General features: G+C 42.0%; 1 pseudogene; it reads right to left on the reverse strand.

Moving 5' to 3' along the window:
* Positions 1-1,978: 1,978 nt before the first annotated feature.
* Positions 1,979-11,140, reverse strand: LOC147971494 (uncharacterized; annotated as a pseudogene).
* Between the last annotated feature and the right edge of the window lie 11,046 nt (positions 11,141-22,186).

The raw sequence follows: 22,186 nt of genomic DNA on the forward strand, positions 1-22,186 counted from the left end.
ACCATTTGAGCAGGACAGAGTTTTGGATAAAAGATCCGAGGACAGAAATGCAAAGAAGAACAGAAACAGTGAAACTGATGTGGGGCCGAGTTCTAGAAGTATGCAGGATGTTGACATGACTGGTGAGGGGGACAGAGAGAAACAACGGCAACATGTTAGTTTGTCAGAGCCAGAGAAGGAGATGCAACTCAGGGAGATGTTAGAAAAGCAGAAAATGGAGAAACGGAACAATGAATTGCAAATTTCTGAAGGACTTGGAGAAAACAATGAGAAACATGTTGAAGATGCTGCTATGATGGATTTTCAGTAAGATGGATACTCACAAGAACGAGTTAACTTCAGTGATGATGAGTTGGAAAGGCAGAGGGCAGAGGAGGAGCTGGGCCCTGAAACACAAGCATTGAAGAAGAGGATCGAGGAGGAGTACAAAAATCCTGAAGAAGTGCCTGGCTCACAACCTGAGATGCAATCATCTGAATGTACTAGTGTGCATTTTGGCATAGAGAATGTTGTTAGAATGGGGAAGGAGACAGTGGGAATTAAGGACAATGTGGTGGATGAAGATAGGAGGAGAACCGTAAGTGCGATGTTGAAGAATCTGGAGGTGCTCCCAGGTAATGAGATTACACCTTCTGTTCTAAATACTGCTAGACATAAATTGGAAAGTACACTATAGCTGCTGGTGTAGGGATTAAATTGGGACAAAACGCAGTAGAGGTAGATGATAATGTGCAAGTGATTAAACATTTATAAAAAAGCTAGATTTGACATTTTTAGAAGTAAAGCATTAGATGAGCAGAAACATAGTAAAGAAGTAGATGCTGCTGCTGTGCAAGATAAAGAGGCTGAGCATGCTTACTGCTAATGATGATAGTGAACAAGATAATGACAATATAGAGAAGGTGGTTAGTAATATAGTAGGATTGGGTAGTTTCTTACATAAAAAGAAATTTGGTAATTTTTTAGTAAAGGTATTGTTTTAGGAAAAAGTAGAAGTAGAATTTCTAGTGATATTAATGCCAAAAAGCTTTTCTAATGGCTGATATTTGCAGGAATGCCAGAAGGCCGGGGGATCCGGAGAAGAAGTATTTCCTTAGAGATGCTTTTCGTGAGCATAAACTGAGATTTGTTGCTGTACATGAAATTAAGAACCATTTTTTCTCCCTTGATTTGGTTAATTGATTTGCTTAATAGCATCAGTGGTAGTCGTAATTTTTCTGGGGCTTATGTTCCATCAGTGATCCTTACCAAAGATAACTTAATAAAGCGGCGATGGGTAGGTAGTTCACGATGTTGCTTTTGTGTTCACGATGAAACAATTCAACACTTATTTCTTGATTGCCCTCTCGCGAAGTTACTTTGGAGGTCTGTCCATATAGCCTTTAATATTACTCCTCGTGTTAGCATTGACGCGTTGTTTGGGATGTGGCTAAATGGAGTGCTTCCTCATATTGCGTCAAGTATTCAGATTGGAATATGCGCACTTGTTTGCGCTATATGGAACTGCAGGAATGATATGATTTTTAACAGACTATCTATTATTAACTTCTTGCAGGTTATCTTCAGGGCTACGACATGGATCTGTACGTGGTCATTACTCACTCCTACGGGCTCCAGGGAGCAGCTGGCTACTGGGTGCAACCAGTGGGAGATGGTAGCACAGGCTATATTCAACCGGTTTGGATGACGGTCGCATAATAGGATAGGTCCTTAGTATCCTTTCGTCCGGCCGGTAGTGGCTTTGAGTTGCTCTTGTTTTATTTGTTTCGCTCCTTCTGTGAACTGTACTTTGCAGACTAGACTATTTGTTTTGTTGAACTTGCTCTAATAAAGTGGCCGTATGCATCTTTCCGATGCAGAGGCCGGGGGATGACCTCCTTTTCAAAAAAAAAAAACTAAAGGTCTCTCTGGTGGCATGTTACTCGGTGTAGATAGTGGTTTTTATAATGTGATAGATACGAAATTAGGAGTTCTTTCATCAAAATGCTGGTAGAGGATAAGCAGTCTGGGAATTTGATTAATATTTATGGTGCTCCTCATAACAAGATGAAGAGATTTTTTTAGTAGAACTTGTTTATGTTTTGAGAAATAAAGATTTCTATGTTATTATCAGAGGGTACTTTAATATTATTAAGAAAAGTAATGAGATTAATAGGAAGAAAGTTTTATCTAAATGGTCTCGCCTTTTTGACACTGTTATCTGGAATTGTGAATTAAAAGAGCTAGAACTCTCAGGTTTGAGATTTACTTGGTGTAATGGTCATGAGGACCCCACCTTTGAAAAGTTGGACAGGATTTTAGTTAGTGTAGATTGGGAAGCTATGTTCCCTTTATTATATCTTAATGATTTGCCTATGACACTCTCTGAACATGCTCCTCTAGTATTAGATTTCAGTTTAAATCAGCCAAAGATTGCTAGGCCATTTAGGTTTGAATTATGTTCCTTAAGCGGATCTGCGCAGATCAAGAATAGGCTAGGGAAGCTCTCCCTAAGGGGCATAATACCTACCCAGGGGTCCAGCCAAAATTAGGTCCCAGCCCCATTACCTATAGAGAAAGAGATTCCAACACGAATATCCTCTTGATCCCTTGGATGGATCTACAAAACTGGGAATCACCTGTGCGGGAACATGCTAGCAGCGGCTCGCCCCTTAGGTAATTTGCGAGAGATAGGCATGATCATGTATATAGGCATCACGTCCGTGACAAGTAGATCGAAATGATTCTGCATCTACTACTATTACTCCACTCATCGACCGCTATCCAGCATGCATCTAGAGTATTTAGTTAAAAACAGAGTAATGCCTTAAGCAAGATGACATGATGTAGAGAGATAAATTCATGCAATATGAAATGAACCCCATCTTGTTATGCTCGATGGCAACAATACAATATGTGCCTTGCTGCCCCTTCTGTCACTGGGTAAGGACACCGCAAGATCGAACCCAAAGCTAAGCACTTCTCCCATGGCAAGAAGTACCAATCTAGTTGGCCAAACCAAACGGATAATTCGAAGAGACTTGCAAAGATAACCAATCATACATAAAAGAATTCATAGAAGATTCAAATATTATTCATAGATAGACTTGATCATAAACCCATAATTCATCGGTCTCAACAAACACACCGCAAAAAGAAGATTACATTGAATAGATCTCCACAAGAGAGGGGGAGAACTTTGTATTGAGATTCAAAGAGAGAGAAGAAGCCATCTAGCTACTAACTATGGACCCGAAGGTCTGAGGTAAAGTACTCACACTTCATCGGAGGGGCTATGATGATGTAGAAGCCCTCCGTGATGACGACCCTCTTCCGGCGGAGCTCCGGAACAGGCCCCAAGATGGGATCTCGTGGATACAGAAAGTTGCGGCGGTGGAATTAGGTTTTTGGCTCCTGTTCTGATCATTTTGGGGTACGTGTGTATATATAGGAGGAAGAAGTACGCCGGAGGAGCAACGAGGGGCCCACGAGGCAGGGGGCGCGCCCCCACCCTCGTGACCGCCTCTTTTGTTCCTTGGAGCAGGGTCCAAGTCTCCTGGATCACGTTCGGTGAGAAAATCACGTTCCCGAAGATTTTATTCCGTTTGGACTCCGTTTGATATTCCGTTTCTTCGAAACACTGAAATAGGCAAAAAAACAGCAATTGTGGGTTGGGCGTCCGGTTAATAGTTTAGTCCCAAAAATAATATAAAAGTGGAAAATAAAGCCCAATATAGTCCAAAGCAGTAGATAATATAGCACGGAGCAATCAAAAATTATAGATACGTTGGAGACGTATCAGGCATCCCCAAGCTTAATTCTTGCTCATCCTCGAGTAGGTAAATGATAAAAAGAGAATTTTTGATGCGGATTGCTACTTGGCATGATTTCAATGCAAATCTTCTTAATTGTGGTATGAATATTCAGATTAGAAAGATTCAAGACAAAAGTTTATATTGACATAAAAAATAATAATACTTCAAGCATACTAACAAAGCAATTATGTCTTCTCAAAATAACATGGCCAAAGAAAGTTATCCCTACAAAATCATATAGTCTGGCTATGCTCCATCTTCACCACACAAATTATTCAAATCATGCACAACCCCGATGACAAGCCAAACAATTGTTTCATACTCTAACTTTTTCAATCTTCACGCAATACATGAGCGTGATCCATGGATATAGCACTATAGGTGGAATAGAATGGTGGTTGTGGAGAAGACAAAAAGGAGGGGAAGATAGTCTCACATCAACTAGGCGTATCAACGGGCTATGAAGATGCCCATCAGTAGATATCAATGTGAGTGAGTAGGGATTGCCATGCAACGGATGCACTAGAGCTATAAATGTATGAAATCTCAACAGAAGAAACTAGTGGGTGTGCATCCAACTTGCTTGCTCACGAAGACCTAGGGCAATTTGAGGAAGCCCATTATTGGAATATACAAGCCAAGTTCTATAATGAAAAATTCCCACTAGTATATGAAAGTGACAACATATGAGACTCTCTATATGAAGAACATGGTGCTACTTTGAAGCACAATATATGAGACTCGCTATATCATGGTGCTACTTTGAAGCACAAGTGTGGAAAAAAGATAGTAGCATTGCCCCCCTTTTTTTGGGCCTTCTTTTTTTCTTTGGCCTTTCTCTTTTTTTATTGGGACAATGCTCTATTGAATGATGATCATCACACTTTTATTTATTTACAACTCAATGATTACAACTCGATTCTAAAACAAAGTATGACTCTATATGGATGCCTCCGGCGGTGTACCGGGATATGCAATGAATCAAGAGTGACAAGTGTGAAGAAATTATGAACGGTGGCTTTGCCACAAATACTATGTCAACTACATGATCATGCTAAGCAATATGACAATGATGAATGTGTCATGATGAACTAGATGGTGGAAAGTTGCATGGCAATATATTTCGGAATGGCTATGGAAATGCCATAATGGGTAGGTATGGTGGCTATTTTGAGGAAGGTATATGGTAGGTGTATGATACCGGCGAAAGGTGCGCGGTATTAGAGAGGCTAGCAAAGATGGAAGGGTGAGAGTGCGTATAATCCATGGACTCAACATTAGTCATAAAGAACTCATATACTTATTTCAAAAATCTAGAAGTTATCAAAGCAAAGTATTACACGCATGCTCCTAGGGGGATAGATTGGTAGGAAAAGACCATCGCTCGTCCCCAACCGCCACTCATAAGGAAGACAATCAATAAATAAATCATGCTCCGACTTCGTTACATAACGGTTCACCATACGTGCATGCTACGGGAATCACAAACCTTAACACAAGTATTCTTTAAATTCACAACTACTCGACTAGCATGACTTTAATATTATCACCTCCATATCTCAAAACAATTATCATGCTTCAATCTTTTCTTAGTATTCAACACACTCAAAAGAAAGTTTCACAAATCTTGAATACCAAGCATATTATTATTAAGCAAATTACCATGCTATTAAGATACTCTCAAAATAATTTAAGTGAAGCATGAGAGATCAATAGTTTCTTTAAAAAAAATCCACCACCGTGCTCTAAAAGATCTAACTGAAGCACATAGAGCAAAATTATCTAGCTCAAAATATATAAGTGAAGCACATACAGCAAAATTATCTAGCTCAAAAGATATAAGTGAAGCACATAGAGCAAAAATTATCTAGCTCAAAAGATATAAGTGAAGCACATAGAGTATTCTATCAAATTTTAATTCATGTATGGCTCTCTCAAAAGGTGTGTACAGCAAGGATGATTGTGGCATACTAAGACACAAATACACAAATAATACAAGACGCTCCAAGCAAAACACATATCATGTTGGTGAATAAAAATATAGCTCCAAGTAAATTACCGATGGAAGTGGACGAAAGAGGGGATGCCTTCCGGGGCATCCCCAAGGTTCGACTTTTTGGTGTCCTTGGATTATCTTGGGGGTGACATGGGAATCCCCAAGCTTAGGCTCTTGCCACTCCTTGTTCCATGATCCATCAAAAAAATTCACCCAAAACTTGAAAACTTCACAACACAAAACTCAAAATAGAAAACTCGTGAGCTCCGTTAGCGAAAGAAAACAAAAGAACACTTCAAGGTACTGTAATGAACTTGTTTTTTATTTATATTGGTGTTAAACCTACTGTATTCCAACTTCTCCATGGATTATAAACTATTTTACTAGCCATAGATTCATCAAAATAAGCAAACAACACACGAAAAACAGAATCTGTCAAAAACCGAACAGTCTGTAGTAATCTGTAGCTAGCGCAAGATCTGGAACCCCAAAAATTCTAAAATAAATTTCTGGAAGTGAGGAATTTATCTATTAATCATCTGAAAAAAGAATTAACTAAATAGAACTCTTCAAATAAAAATGACAGCAGTTCTCGTGAGTGCTAAAGTTTCTGTTTTTTACAGCAAGTTCAACAAGACTTTCCCCAAGTCTTCCCAACGGTTCTACTTGGCACAAACACTAATTAAACACAAAAAACACAACCAAAACAGAGGCTAAATAATTTATTTATTAATAAACAGGAGAAAAAGGCAAGGAATAAAAATAAAATTGGGTTGCCTCCCAACAAGCGCTATCGTTTAACGCCCCTAGCTAGGCATAAAAGCGAGGATAGATCTAGGTATTGCCGTCTTTGGTAGGCAATCCATAAGTGGCTCTCATGATAGTTTCATATGGTAATTTTATTTTATTTCTTGGAAAGTGTTCCATGCCCTTTTTTAAATGGAAATTGAAATCTAATATTCCCTTCCTTCATATCAATAATCGCACCAACCGTTCTAAGGAAAGGTCTACCAAAAATAATAGGGCAAGAAGGATTGCAATCTATATCAAGAACAATGAAATCTACGGGCACATAATTCCTATTTGCAACAATAAGAAAATCATTAATTATTCCCATAGGTTTCTTAATAGTGGAATCCGCAAGATGCAAGTTTAGAGAGCAATCATCAAAATTACGGAAATCTAGCAAATCACACAAAGTCTTGGGAATAGTAGAGACACTAGCACCCAAATCACACAAAGCATAAAACTCATGATATTTAATTTTAATTTTAATAGTTGGTTCCCACTCATCATAGAGTTTTCTAGGGATAGAAATTTTCAACTCAAGTTTTTCTTCATAAGATTGCATCAAGGCATCAACAATATGTTCGGTGAAGGCTTTATTTTGACTATAAGCATGTGGAGAATTTAGCACAGATTGCAACAAGGAAATAAATTCAATTAAAGAGCAACTTTCATAATTAAATTCCTTGAAATCCAATATAGTGGGTTTAGCAACATCTAGATTTTTATTTCTTTCAATCCCACTTTCATCAATTTCATCATTAAGATCTAAATACTCAGAATTTTTAGAACGCCTTCTAGGTAAAGGAAGATCATATTCAGTTTCATCAAGATTCATATTGCAAAATAAAGATTTAATAGGGGACACATCAATAACTTTTAGATCTTCATCTTAATTTTCATAGGTATCCGGTTTAGCAGCCATCTTATTAACTAAGGTGGCTTGCATATCCGAAATTTCAGCAGTCATCTTTTCTAGACGAGCAATTTGGGATCTTATACCATCAAATTCTTTAGACATATCATCTAGCTCTTTATTCATATAACTCATAAAACTTTTTTGTTACTTAAGCTCGTTTCTAAAGAAATTATTATGCTCAAATTGCAAAACCATAAACTTCCTGATGTTGGTTTCGATCTCCTCTAACCTTTTAAGGTGAAGATCACCAAATCTCGGTTGAGCCATCACGACAAACAAGCAATCTAACACACGGGCAAACAAAAAGGCAAGCGAGCAAAAAGAGGCAAATAGAGAGGGAGGATAGGGAGAGAGAGGGCGAATAAAACGGCAAGGGTGAATTGGGGGGAGAGGAAAACGAGAGGCAAATGGCAAATAATGTAATGCGAGAGATAGGGATTGTGATGGGTACTTGGTATGTTGACTTTTTGCGTAGACTCCCCGGCAACGGCGCCAGAAATCCTTCTTGCTACGTCTTGAGCTTGTGTTGGTTTTCCCCGAAGAGGAAGGGATGATGCAGCAGAGTAGCGTAAGTATTTCCCTCAGTTTTTGAGAACCAAGGTATCAATCCAGTAGGAGCCCATGCTCAAGTCCCTCGTACCTGCACAAAGCGATAGCTACTCGCAACCAACACGATTAGGGGTTGTCAATCCCTTCACGGTCACTTACGAGAGTGAGATCTGATAGATATAATATTTTTGGTATTTTTGGTATAAAGATGCAAAGTAAAAAGTAAAAGCAAAATAAAAAGCAAAGCAAGATTAAAGTGATGGAGATTGATATGATGAGAATAGACCCGGGGCCATAGGTTTCACTAGTGGCTTCTCTCAAGAGCATACGTATTCTACGATGGGTAAACAAATTACTGTTGAGCAATTGACAGATTTGAGCATAGTTATGAGAATATCTAGGCATGATCATGTATATAGGCATCACGTCCGTGACAAGTAGATCGAAACGATTCTGCATCTACTATTATTACTCCACTCATCGACCGCTATCCAGCATGCATCTAGAGTATTAAGTTAAAAACAGAGTAACGCCTTAAGCAAGATGACATGATGTAGAGAGATAAATTCATGCAATATGAAATGAACCCCATCTTGTTATGCTCGATGGCAACAATACAATATGTGCCTTGCTTCCCCTTCTGTCACTGGGTAAGGACACCGCAAGATCGAACCCAAAGCTAAGCACTTCTCCCATGGCAAGAACTACCAATCTAGTTGGCCAAACCAAACGGACAATTCGAAGAGACTTGCAAAGATAACCAATCATACATAAAAGAATTCAGAGAAGATTCAAATATTATTCATAGATATACTTGATCATAAACCCATAATTCATCGGTCTCAACAAACACACCGCAAAAAGAAGATTACATCGAATAGATCTCCACAAGAGAGGGGGAGAACTTTGTATTGAGATTCAAAGAGAGAGAAGAAGCCATCTAGCTACTAACTATGGACCCGAAGGTCTGAGGTAAAGTACTCACACTTCATCGGAGGGGTTATGATGATGTAGAAGCCCTCCGTGATGACGGCCCTCTTCCGGCGGAGCTCCGGAACAGGCCCCAAGATGGGATCTCATGGATACAGAAAGTTGCGGCAGTGGAATTAGGTTCTTGGCTCCTGTTCTGATCGTTTGGGGGTACGTGTGTATATATAGGAGGAAGAAGTACGCCGGAGGAGCAACGAGGGGCCCACGAGGCAGGGGGCGCACCCTAGGGAGGGGCGCACCCCCACCCTCGTGACCGCCTCTTTTGTTCCTTGGAGCAGGGTCCAAGTCTCCTGGATCACGTTCGGTGAGAAAATCACGTTCCTGAAGATTTTATTCCGTTTGGACTCCGTTTGATATTCCGTTTCTTCGAAACACTGAAATAGGCAAAAAACAGCAATTCTGGGCTGGGCCTCCGGTTAATAGGTTAGTCCCAAAAATAATATAAAAGCGGAAAATAAAGCCTAATATAGTCCAAAACAGTAGATAATATAGCATGGAGCAATAAAAAATTATAGATACGTTGGAGACGTATCACCTCCGTACCAGCCGAAGCTGGCGCGCGACGGCTCTCGGTCGACGCCGTTGGCGGAAGCCCAACCCTCGACTTTGCAGAGCTATCCGCAGACTGGCTATCCTCGTTGTCCCGTCCCGCTGTGGGTGGGGCCGACGGTGGTGCTGGCGGCTCGTCCTCCGGTCACCCCTCAACTGGATCTAGGTCGATCTTGTATGTGATACACTTGCCCTTGTGCTTGCCGAAGTAGAAGATTACGGACAAGCCATCCACATCAGGTGGAGCCTAACAAAGGAGCTCGAGACGCGCCTGGCCATCGCCCTCCAAGGAATCCAGATCGACCGTCAGAATCTTGCCCACCGGCTCCGAGATGGCCTTGAGAATGTGCTCGTGCTTGCCCCCACTCGGGAGCCCATAGATGAGCATCCACACCTAGTCAAGAGGGGCCACCGTGTCCGGCTCAGCATCAGCCTTCTGGATTGAGATCATGAACTTGTTGATGGGGCACTTGACGTGGTCGTGGCTGCAGACATTGAGCATCTCAGCAGAACGAAAGGGTACCGAGAAGACCATCGGTGCTGTCTCAGTGACTTCCCAAGAGAAGGCGATGTATCTGTAATTGCCAATGTACGCTGACAGCTCCGCTCGTATAATCTCAGCGGTAACCACAACCGACGGCGGCGGCTGCTGATCCGGGACGAGGGTGATCGTCGCTAGGTGCGGCCGGACGGGTTCGTCCTCCAGGGTCGCGTCCACATAGTAGAATCCACCCCCTCCACCCCGTACCCCAGGTAGGCAAGAGTGGTAGGGCACCGGGAGGGTGCCGAGCACTCCGAACGGAAGTGACCAGCACACCCACAGTTGATGCACAGTGTCTCGTCATGGGTCCGGGCGCGACGGGCTTTGGCCGGGGGAATCATCGGGGCCTCCTGCTCCGGCTCCCCGACGGCCGACCTCCCGGATCCATCCATGATGGTAGGAGCACTAAGCCCACCCGAGTGCTTCTTCTTGTTTCGCTTCGTTGACAACCCAACTGGACCCGGAGCGTCCTCCAGGTGCAACGGGGGGGGGGGGGGGGGGTGTACCGCGGCGACCAGGACGAGGACCTATGCCAATTGAGCGAGTCCGCACTGTCCGGCTCCTCGGACCTATACCGAGCACGGTCATCTGAACCGCGAAACTCTGGGCGCCTTAGCGCGAGCTCTGACCCACTTCTGGACCTGGTTGGCTAGGGGCGGAGTACACAGGCCGGCGCTTCAGCTTGGAGTGGAGTTCATCTTCGCGTCGCTGGTTGTCTTCACGCAGCCGCCAAGCCTCCTCCCGGCGTCGCTCCCCTGGGAACCAAGCAGAGGGAGTCGCGCGTCGCGCCGGCCGTCATGGGTGCCCTCACGAGCGGGGGGCGGCCGGTAGGGAGCGGCTGCCCAAGCTTTGCGGGGAGCGGCCCAATCATCCTGGTCAGCGAGCTGGCGGTTGTCGGCCCCCCGGGCGCCATCCCTAGCCGGCATGGGAGGGCTGCGCGGAGGGCAAGAGGACTCAGGGCGCTCCAACGGCCTCTTCGGGCGGGGCCCCTCATCCCCATGCAAGCGGGGAGCCATCAGCACGGCCAAGTAGGAGCGCGCGGGGGCGGGGGTGAGTGGCGACATGCCGGAATCGGTGGGAGGAGATCGAGGGTTAGGGGAGATGCGGGTGACAGTGGTGGCGCGTGATGGGAGATGTGTCGGGTGTTCGATCCAAACCTAGCGAAGTTGGTGCGAGATGATCTAGATGGTTAAATTAAGAAACTTTGGGGTGAGTAATATAGTTGTAGAAACTTACAGGACATATGGCAGAATAGAGCTAGATGCATTAGGAAAAAACTAAAGGAGTGGAATTTAAATTATGTGTGGTTCTATAAAAAAAAGGGTAGCTTTACTTGAGAAGATAGATAATATAGATAAGGACAATGAGATTAATGGTTTAAGTAGATAGAACTACTTATTAAGAAAAGACTTAGAGGAACAAAGGAAGATTTTTTTTTAGAGAAGAAGAGGTTATGTGGCTGCAGAGATCTAAAGAGAAAGAGATGTTGGAAGGGGATGCACTCCCTCATTACTTCATTGCTAGGGCTAGTGGTAGGAAGCGAAAAAATAGGATAACTTCCTTTAATTTTATAGATAATGTTGTGCAAGGGGATAAAGACTTGTTAGACTATGCCACATCCTTTTATAAACTTATTTGGCCTTGTTACTAATAATTTAATGTTACTGTCGATTTGGAGTTTCCTTTTGTTTTAGTTGATATTGATAGAAGTTTATTAGATAGGGAATTTACTTTATAATAGATTTAAAAAGTAGTTTTTTCAGATAAAGCATAATAAGGCGCCTGTGCCTGATGTTTTCGCGGCTGAGTTTTATCAACATTTTTGGGAAGTAACTGGTGTTGATTTACTTAAATTGATTAATTATTGTTATCATGGTAAACTAGATATAGGTAGATTTAACTATGGAGTGCTCAGTCTGTTTCCCAAATATGTGGGGGCTGAAACACTACAATAGTATAGACCTATATGGCTATCTAATGTGATTTTTAAATTTACTAAGGTAATTAATAATAGGGCAAGTATATAAACTCACAAAATTATAACTCCTGTGCAAACAAATTTTATTAAGGGTAGATATATATTAGATGGACTGGTGGTGTTACACGAAGTCATGCATGAAGTACATAAGAAAAAGATGGATGTTTTTAAAGTATATTTAGAGAAAGTGTACAATTAGATGGACATTTTAGATTTGTTAAGGGAAAAGAAGGATTTCATGATAAGTATATTAACTGGGTGATGCAAATAGTTACCTCATGTAAAGTAGTAGTGATGGTCAATGACCAAATTGGTTCTTTTCTCCTACTAAAAAGGGTTTAAGACAAGGCGACCCCTTGTCACCAATTTTATTTAACATTACTATAGATATGCTTAAAGTGTTACTAGATAAAGTTCCGGAAAGTGGTTTAATTACTAGTTTAACTACTGATTTAGTTGATGGTACATTTGCATGTTACAATATGCAGATGGCACCATTTTTTGTTTCAAGATGATCTAGAGGGGGCTAAGAACATTAAGTTTATTTTTGTCTCTTTGAGCAGATTTCCGGGTTAAAGGTAAATTTTCATAAAAGTGAAGTAATGTGTTTTGGTAATGCTAGAGATAAACAGAATGAGTATACCACTAGTTTTACTTGTTGATAGCATATCTTTCCTTTAAGTCTTTAAGTAGGTATTCCTGTTAATTGTGTAAGATTATGCAATAGTGATAGGGATCCTACTGCAGAGAAAGTTGAGAAGAAAGTAAGTCCTTGGAAAAGTAAATTACATTCATATATGGACGCGGGTTAATTTTACTTAGGTCTTGTTTGACCAATATTCCTTTTTTTAATGATGTCTATGTTCGAATTACCTAAAGGACCAAAGAACAGTATGGATATATATAGGAAAATATTTTTCCATCAAGAAGGTGAAGATACTAAGAAAGATCATTTAGTTAATTGGGAGACTTTTTGCTTACCTAAAGATATGGAAGGCCTGGGCGTAGTAGATCTTACTATTATGAATATTTGTTTATTCTGTAAGTGGCTTGGAAATTAGAGAATGAAAAAGGAGTCTGGCAAGATTTGCTTAGGAAGAAGTATATAGGTAACTACTCTGTCCATGTGTAAAGCTAGACCTGGACAATCACACTTCTGGCAAGGTTTGATGAAAGTGAAGCCTATTTTCTTTAAGTATTGTAGAAAAATTATGGATTGTGGGTAATGGTAGGAGAACCAGGTTTTGGGAAGATCTTTGGTTAGGAGATAATCCTCTGTGCATTAAATTCCCTAGGTTGCATTCGCTTACTTTCAGTGCTAATTCCTCAGTACCAAAACTTATCAAGAGTGAGTTTGCTACTGTTAGATTTAGAAGGAATTTGTGTGGGGGGGGCTGAAGGATATATGCCCTAGAGGCAATAATAGAATTGGATTAACCGAAAACTTAGTACATGTGTGAATACATGGACAAACAAAGTGTCACTAGTATGCCTCTACTTGACTAGCTCGTTGAATCAAAGATGGTTGAGTTTCCTAACCATAGACATGAGTTGTCATTTGATTAACGGGATCACATCATTAGAGAACGATGTGATTGACTTGACCCATTCCGTTAGTTTAGCATTTGATCGTTTAGTATATTGCTATTGCTTTCTTCATGACTTATACATGTTCCTATGACTATGAGATTATGCAACTCCCGAATACCGGAGGAACACTTTGTGTGCTACCAAACGTCACAACGTAACTGGGTGATTATAAAGGTGATCTACAGGTGTTTCCGATGGTACTTGTTGAGTTGGCATAGATCAAGATTAGGATTTGTCACTCTGATTATCGGAGAGGTATCTCTGGTCCCTCTCTGTAATGCACATCACTATAAGCCTTGCAAGCAATGCAACTAATGAGTTAGTTTCAGGATAATGTATTACGGAACGAGTAAACAGACTTGCCAGTAACGAGATTGAACTAGGTATTGAGATACCGACGATCGAATCTCGGGCAAGTAACATACCGATGACAAAGGGAACAATGTATGTTGTTATGCGGTTTGACCGATAAAGATCTTCATAGAATATGTAGGAACCAATATGAGCATCCAGGTTCAGCTATTGGTTATTGACCGGAGATGAGTCTCGGTCATATCTACATAGTTCTCGAACCCGTAGGGTCCGCACGCTTAACGTTCGGTGACGATCGGTATTTATGAGTTTATGTCTTTTGATGTACCGAAGGTAGTTCGGAGTCCCGGATGTGATCACGGACATGACGAGGAGTATCGAAATGGTCGAGACATAAAGATTGATATATTGGACGGCTACATTCAGACACCGGAAGGGTTTCAGATGATCTCGGAGAAAACCGGAGTGCCGGAGGGGTTACATGAACCCCCCGGGGAGTAATGGGCCTTAATGGGCCCTAGTGGAGAGAGAGAGGGGCCGGCCAGGGCAGGCTGCGCGCCCCCTCCCCTTGAGTCCGAATAGGACAAGGAAGAGGGGGGGCGCCCCCCTTGCCTTTCCCCTCTCCCTCTCCTTCCTTCCCCCTCCTAGTGGGACTAGGAAAGGGGAGTCCTACTCCCACTAGGAGGAGGACTCCTCCTCTTGGCGCGCCCTCGTAGGGCTGGCCGGCCTCCCCCTTGCTCCTTTATATACGGGGGCAGGGGCACCCCATGACACACAAGTTGATCATTGATCTTTTAGCCGTGTGCGGTGCCCCCATCCACCATAATCCACCTCAGTCATATCGTAGCGGTGCTTAGGCGAAGCCCTGCATCGGTAGCTTCATCAACACCGTCATCACGCCGTCATGCTGACAGAACTCTCCCTCGAAGCTCTACTGGATCGTGAGTTCATGGGACGCCACCGAGCTAAACGTGTGAGACCGCGGAGGTGCCGTACGTTCAGTAATAGGATCGGTTGATTGTGAAGACGTACGACTACATCAACCGCATTGTCATAATGCTTCCGATTATGGTCTACGAGGGTACGTGGACGACACTCTCCCCTCTCGTTGCTATGCATCACCATGATCTTGCGTGTGCATAGGAAATTTTTTGAAATTACTGCGTTACCCAACAGTGGCATCAGAGCCAGGTTTATGCGTAGATGTCATATGCACGAGTAGAACACAAAGGAGTTGTGGGCATGGGTATATACATATTGCTTGCCATCACTAGTTGATTCTTGATTCAGCGACATTGTTGGATGAAGTGGCCCAGTCCGACATTACGCGTATGCTTACGCGATACTGGTTCTACCGACATGCTTCGCACACAGGTGGCTAGTGGGTGTCTGTTTCTCCAGCTTTAGTTGAATCGGATTCAATGAACATGGTTCTTTCTGAAGATCAAAAAGCAATCACTATACCACGTTGTGGTTTTTGATGCGTAGGTAAGAACGGTTCTTGCTCGGCTCGTAGCAGCCACGTAAAACTTGCAACAACAAAGTAGAGGACGTCTAACTTGTTTTTTGCAGGGCATGTTGTGATGTGATATGGTCAAGACATGATGCTAACTTTTATTGTATGAGATGATCATGTTTTGTAACACAGTTATCGGCAACTGGAAGGAGCCATATGGTTGTCGCTTTATTGTATGAAATGCAATCACCATGTAATTGCTTTACTTTATCACTAAGCGGTAGCGATAGTCGTGGAGGCAATAGTTGGCGTGACGACAATGATGCTTCGATGGAGATCAAGGTGTCAAGCCGGTGACGATGGTGATCATGACGGTGCTTTGGAGATGGATATCAAAGGCACAAGATGATGATGGCCATTTCATATCACTTATATTGATTGCATGTGATGTTTATCTTTTATGCATCTTATTTTGCTTAGATCAACGGTAGCATTATAAGATGATCTCTCACTAAATTTCAACGTATAAGTGTTCTCCCTGAGTATGCACCGTTGCGAAAGTTCGTCGTGCCGAGACACCACGTGATGATCGGGTGTGATAAGCTCTACATTCACATACAATGGGTGCAAGCTAGTTTTGCACACGCAGAATACTCAGGTTAAACTTGACGAGCCTAGCATATGCAGATATGGCCTCGGAACACTGGAGACCGAAAGGTCGAGCGTGAATCATATAGTAGATATGATCAACATAGTGATGTTCACCATTGAAAACTACTCCATCTCATGTGATGATCGGACATGGTTTAGTTGACGTGGATCATGTGATCACTTAGATGATTAGAGGGATGTCTATCTAAGTGGGAGTTGTTAAAGTAATCTGATTAATTGAACTTTAATTTATCATGAACTTAGTACCTGATAGTATTTTGCATGTCTATGTTGTTGTAGATAGATGGCCCGTGCTGTTGTTCCGTTGAATTTTAATGCGTTCCTTGAGAAATCAAAGTTGAAAGATGATGGTAGCAATTACACGGACTGGGTCCGTAACTTGAGGATTATCCTCATTGCTGCACAGAAGAATTACGTCCTGGAAGCACCGCTAGGTGTACCACCGTGCTAGCAACTGTAGACATTGTGAATGCATGGCAGTCGCGTGCTGATGACTACTCGATAGTTCAGTGTGCCATGCTTTACAGCTTAGAACCGGGACTTCAACGTCGTTTTTAACATCATGGAGCATATGAGATGTTCCAGGAGTTGAAGTTAATATTTCAAACAAATGTCCGAATTGAGAGATATGAGGTTTCCAATAAGTTCTACAGCTGCAAAATGGAGGAGAATAGTTCTGTCAGTAAACATATACTCAGAATGTCTGGGTACTACAATCACTTGATTCAACTGGGAGTTAATCTTCCGGATGATAGTGTCATTGACATAATTCTTCAATCACTGCCACCAAGCTACAAGAGCTTCGTGATGAACTATAATATGCAAGGGATGGATAAGACTATTCCCGAGCTCTTCGCGATGCTAAAAGCTGCGGAGGTAGAAATCAAGAAAGAGCGTCAAGTGTTGATGGTCAACAAGACCACCAGTTTCAAGAAAAAGGGTAAAGGGAAGAAGGGGAACTTCAAGAAGAACGGCAAGCAAGTTGCTGCTCAAGTGAAGAAGCCCAAGTCTAGACCTAAGCCTGAGACTGAGTGCTTCTACTGCAAAGGGACTGGTCACTGGAAGCGGAACTGCCCCAAGTATTTGGCGGATAAGAAGGATGGCAAGGTGAACAAAGGTATATGTGATATACATGTTATTGATGTGTACCTTACTAATACTCATAGTAGCACCTGGGTATTTGATACTGGTTCTGTTGCTAATATCTGCAACTCGAAAAAGGGACTACAGACTAAGCAAAGATCGGCTAAGGACGAGGTGACGATGCGCGTGGGAAATGGTTCCAAAGTTTATGTGATCGCGGTCGGCACGCTACCTCTACATCTACCTTCGGGATTAGTTTTAGACCTGAATAATTGTTATTTGGTGGCAGTGTTGAGCATGAACATTATATCTGGATCTTGTTTGATGCGAGATGGTTATTCATTTAAATCTAAGAATAATGGTTGTTCTATTTATATGAGTAATATCTTTTATGGTCATGCACCCTTGAAGAGTGGTCTATTTTTTATGAATCTCGATAGTAGTGATACACATATTCGTAATATTGAAGCCAAAAGATGCAGAGTTGATAATGATAGTGCAACTTATTTGTGGTACTGCCGTTTAGGTCATATTGGTGTAAAGCGCATGAAGAAACAACATTCTGATGGACTTTTGGAATCACTTGATTATGAATCACTTGGTACTTGCGAACCATGCCTCATGGGTAAGATGACTAAAACACAGTTCTCCGGAACAATGGAGCGAGCAACAGATTTGTTGGAATCATACATACTGATGTATGTGGTCTGATGAATACAGAGGCTCACGGCGGGTATCGTTATTTTCTCACCTTCACAGATGATTTGAGTAGATATGGGTATATCTACTTGATGAAACATAAGTATGAAGCATTTGAAAAGTTCAAAGAATTTCAGAGAGAAGTGGAAAATCATCGTAACAAGAAAATAAAGTTTCTACGATGTGATCGTGGAGGAGAATATTTGAGTTATGAGTTTGGTCTTCTTTTGAAACAATGCGGAATAGTTACGCAACTCACGCCACCCGGAACACCACAGCGTAATGGTGTGTCCAAACGTCGTAATCATACTTTACTAGATATGGTGCGATCTATGATGTCTCTTACTGATTTACCGCTATTGTTTTGGGGTTATGCTTTAGAGACGGCTGCATTCACGTTAAATAGTGCACCATCTAAATCCGTTGAGACGACGCCTTATGAATTGTGGTTTGGCAAGAAACCAAAGTTGTCGTTTCTTAAAGTTTGCGGCTGCGATGCTTATGTGAAAAAGCTTCAACCTGATAAGCTCGAACCCAAATCGGAGAAATGTGTCTTCATAGGATACCCAAAGGAGACTGTTGGGTACACCTTCTATCACAGATCCAAAGGCAAGACATTCGTTGCTAAGAATGGATCCTTTCTAGAGAAGGAGTTTCTCTCGAAAGAAGTGAGTGGGAGGAAAGTAGAACTTGATGAGGTAACTGTACCTGCTCCCTCATTGGAAAGTAGTTCATCACAGAAATCTATTCATGTGACTCCTATACCAATTAGTGAGGAAGCTAATGATGATGATCATGTAACTTCAGATCAAGTTACTACCGAACCTCGTAGGTCAACCAGAGTAAGATCCACACCAGAGTGGTACGGTAATCCTGTTTTAGAGGTCATGTTACTTGACCATGACGAACTTACGAACTATGAGGAAGCGATGATGAGCGCAGATTCCGCAAAATGGCTTGAGGCCATGAAATCTGAGATGGGATCCATGTATGAGAACAAAGTGTGGACTTTGGTTGAATTGCCCGATGATCGGCAAGCCATCGCGAATAAATGGATCTTCAAGAAGACTGACACTGACGGTAATGTTATTGTCTACAAAGCCCGACTTGTTGCGAAAGGTTTTCGACAAGTTCAAGGTTTTCGACTTTCTCACCTGTAGCATTGCTTAAGTCCGTCCGAATCATGTTAGCAATTGCTACATTTTATGATTATGAAATTTGGCAAATGGATGTAAAGACTGCATTCCTGAATGGATTTCTGGAAGAGGAGTTGTATATGATGCAACCTGAAGATTTTATCGATCCAAAGGATGCTAACAAAGTGTGCAAGCTCCATCGATCCATCTATGGACTGGTGCAAGCTTCTCGGAGTTGGAATAAACATTTTGATAGTGTGATCAAAGCATATGGTTCTATACAGACTTTTGGAGAAGCCTGTATTTACAAGAAAGTGAGTGGGAGCTTGATAACCCACAAGTATAGGGGATCGCAACAGTTTTCGAGGGTAGAGTATTCAACCCAAATTTATTGATTCGACACAAGGGGAGCCAAAGAATATTCTCAAGTATTAGCAGCTGAGTTGTCAGTTCAACCACACCTGGAAACTTAATATCTACAGCAAAGTGTTTAGTAGCAAAGTAATATGATAGTAGTGGTAACGGTGGCAAAAGGTAACGGTAGCAAAAGCAATATTTTTGGGTTTTGTATCGATGGTAACAGTAGCAGCAGAAAATTAAATAAGCGAAGAACAATATATGAAAAGCTCGTAGGCATTGGATCGGTGATGGAGAATTATGCCGGATGCGATTATTCATGCAACAGTTATAACATAGGGTGACACAGAACTAGCTCCAATTCATCAATGTAATGTAGGCATGTATTCCGAATATAGTCATACATGCTTATGGAAAAGAACTTGCATGACATCTTTTGTCCTACCCTCCCGTGGCAGCGGGGTCCTATTGGAAACTAAGGGATATTAAGGCCTCCTTTTAATAGAGTGCCATACCAAAGCATTAACACATAGTGAGTACATGAACTCCTCAAACTACAGTCATCACCGGGAGTGGTCCCGATTATTGTCACTTCGGGGTTGCCAGATCATAACACATAGTAGGTGACTATAGACTTGCAAGATAGGATTAAGAACTCTCATATATTGATGAAAACATAATAGGTTCAGATCTGAAATCATGGCACTCGGGCCCTAGTGACAAGCATTAAGCATAGAAAAGTCATAGCAACATCAATCTCAGAACATAGTGGATACTAGGGATCAAACCCTAACAAAACTAACTCGATTACATGATAAATCTCATCCAACCCATCGTCCAGCAAGCCTACGATGGAATTACTCATGCACGGCGGTGAGCATCATGAAATTGGTGATGGAGGAAGGTTGATGATGATGATGGCGACGGATTCCCCTCTCCGGAGCCCCGAACGGACTCCAGATCAGCCCTCCCGAGAGAGTTTAGGGCTTAGCGGTGGCTCCGTATCGTAAAACGCAATGAATCCTTCTCTCTGATTTTTTTTTCTCCCCGAAAGTGAATATATGGAGTCAAGGTTGAGGTCGGTGGAGCGTCAGGGGGCCCACGAGGCAGGGAGGCGCGCCCAAGGGGAGCAGGCGTGCCCCCCACCCTCGTGGACAGGTGGAGGCCCCCCTAACATGGATTTTTCTTCCAGTATTTTTCATATATTCCAAAATAATTCTCTATTGATTTTCAGGTCATTCTGAGAACTTTTATTTCTGCACAAAAAATAACACCATGGCAATTCTACTGTAAACAGCGTTAGTCCGGGTTAGTTCCATTCAAAACATGCAAGTTAGAGTCCAAAACAAGGGCAAAAGTGTTTGGAAAAGTAGATACGACGGAGACGTATCAGAGCACTGTAGCATTTCTAATATTATATGTGGATGGCATATTGTTGATTGGAAATGATATAGAATTTCTGGATAGCATAAAAGGATATTTGAATAAGAGTTTTTCAATGAAAGACCTCGGTGAAGCTGCTTATATATTGGGCATCAAGATCTATAGAGATAGATCAAGACGCTTAATTGGACTTTCACAAAGCACATACCTTGATAAAGTTTTGAAGAAGTTCAAAATGGATCAGGCAAAGAAAGGGTTCTTGCCTGTGTTACAAGGTGTGAAGTTGAGTCAGACTCAATGCCCGACCACTGCAGAAGATAGAGAGAAAATGAAAGGTGTTCCCTATGCTTCAGCCATAGGCTCTATCATGTATGCAATGCTGTGTACCAGACCTGATGTGTGCCTTGCTATTAGTTTAGCAGGGAGGTACCAAAGTAATCCAGGAGTGGATCACTGGACATCGGTCAAGAACATCCTAAAATACCTGAAAAGGACTAAGGATATGTTTCTCGTTTATGGAGGTGACAATGAGCTCATCATAAATGGTTACGTCGATGCAAGCTTTGACACTGATCCGGATGACTCTAAGTCACAAACCGCATACATGTTTATATAGAACGGTGGAGCTGTCAGTTGGTGCAGTTCTAAGCAAAGCGTCGTGGCGGGATCTACATGCGAAGCGGAGTATATAGCTGCTTCAGAAGCAGCAAATGAAGGAGTCTGGACGAAGGAGTTCATATCCGATCTAGGTGTCATACCTAGTGCATCGGTTCCGATGAAAATCTTTTGTGACAATACTGGTGCAATTGCCTTGGCAAAGGAATCCAGATTTCACAAGAGAACCAAGCACATCAAGAGACGCTTCAATTCCATCCGCGATCAAGTCAAGGAGGGAGACATAGATATTTGCAAGATACATGCGGATTTGAATGTTGCAGAGCCATTGACTAAGCCTCCCTCACGAGCAAAACATGATCGGCACCAAGACTCCATGGGTGTTAGAATCATTACTGTGTAATCTAGATTATTGACTCTAGAGCAAGTGGGAGACTGAAGGAAATATGCCCTAGAGGCAATAATAAAGTTGTTATTTATATTTCCTTATATCATGATAAATGTTTATTATTCATGCTAGTATTGTATTAACCGGAAACTTAGTACATGTGTGCATACATAGAAAAACAAAGTGTCACTAGTATGCCTCTACTTGACTAGCTCGTTGAATCAAAGATGGTTGAGTTTCCTAACCATAGACATGAGTTGTCATTTGATTAACGGGATCACATCATTAGAGAATGATGTGTTTGACTTGACCCATTCCGTTAGCTTAGCATTTGATCGTTTAGTATATTGCTATTGCTTTCTTCATGACTTATACATGTTCCTATGACTATTA

The sequence above is a fragment of the Triticum urartu genome, chromosome 5A (assembly GCF_056163025.1).
Source record: "Triticum urartu cultivar PI428250 chromosome 5A, HENAU_Tu73, whole genome shotgun sequence".
Classification (NCBI taxonomy): Eukaryota; Viridiplantae; Streptophyta; class Magnoliopsida; order Poales; family Poaceae; genus Triticum; species Triticum urartu.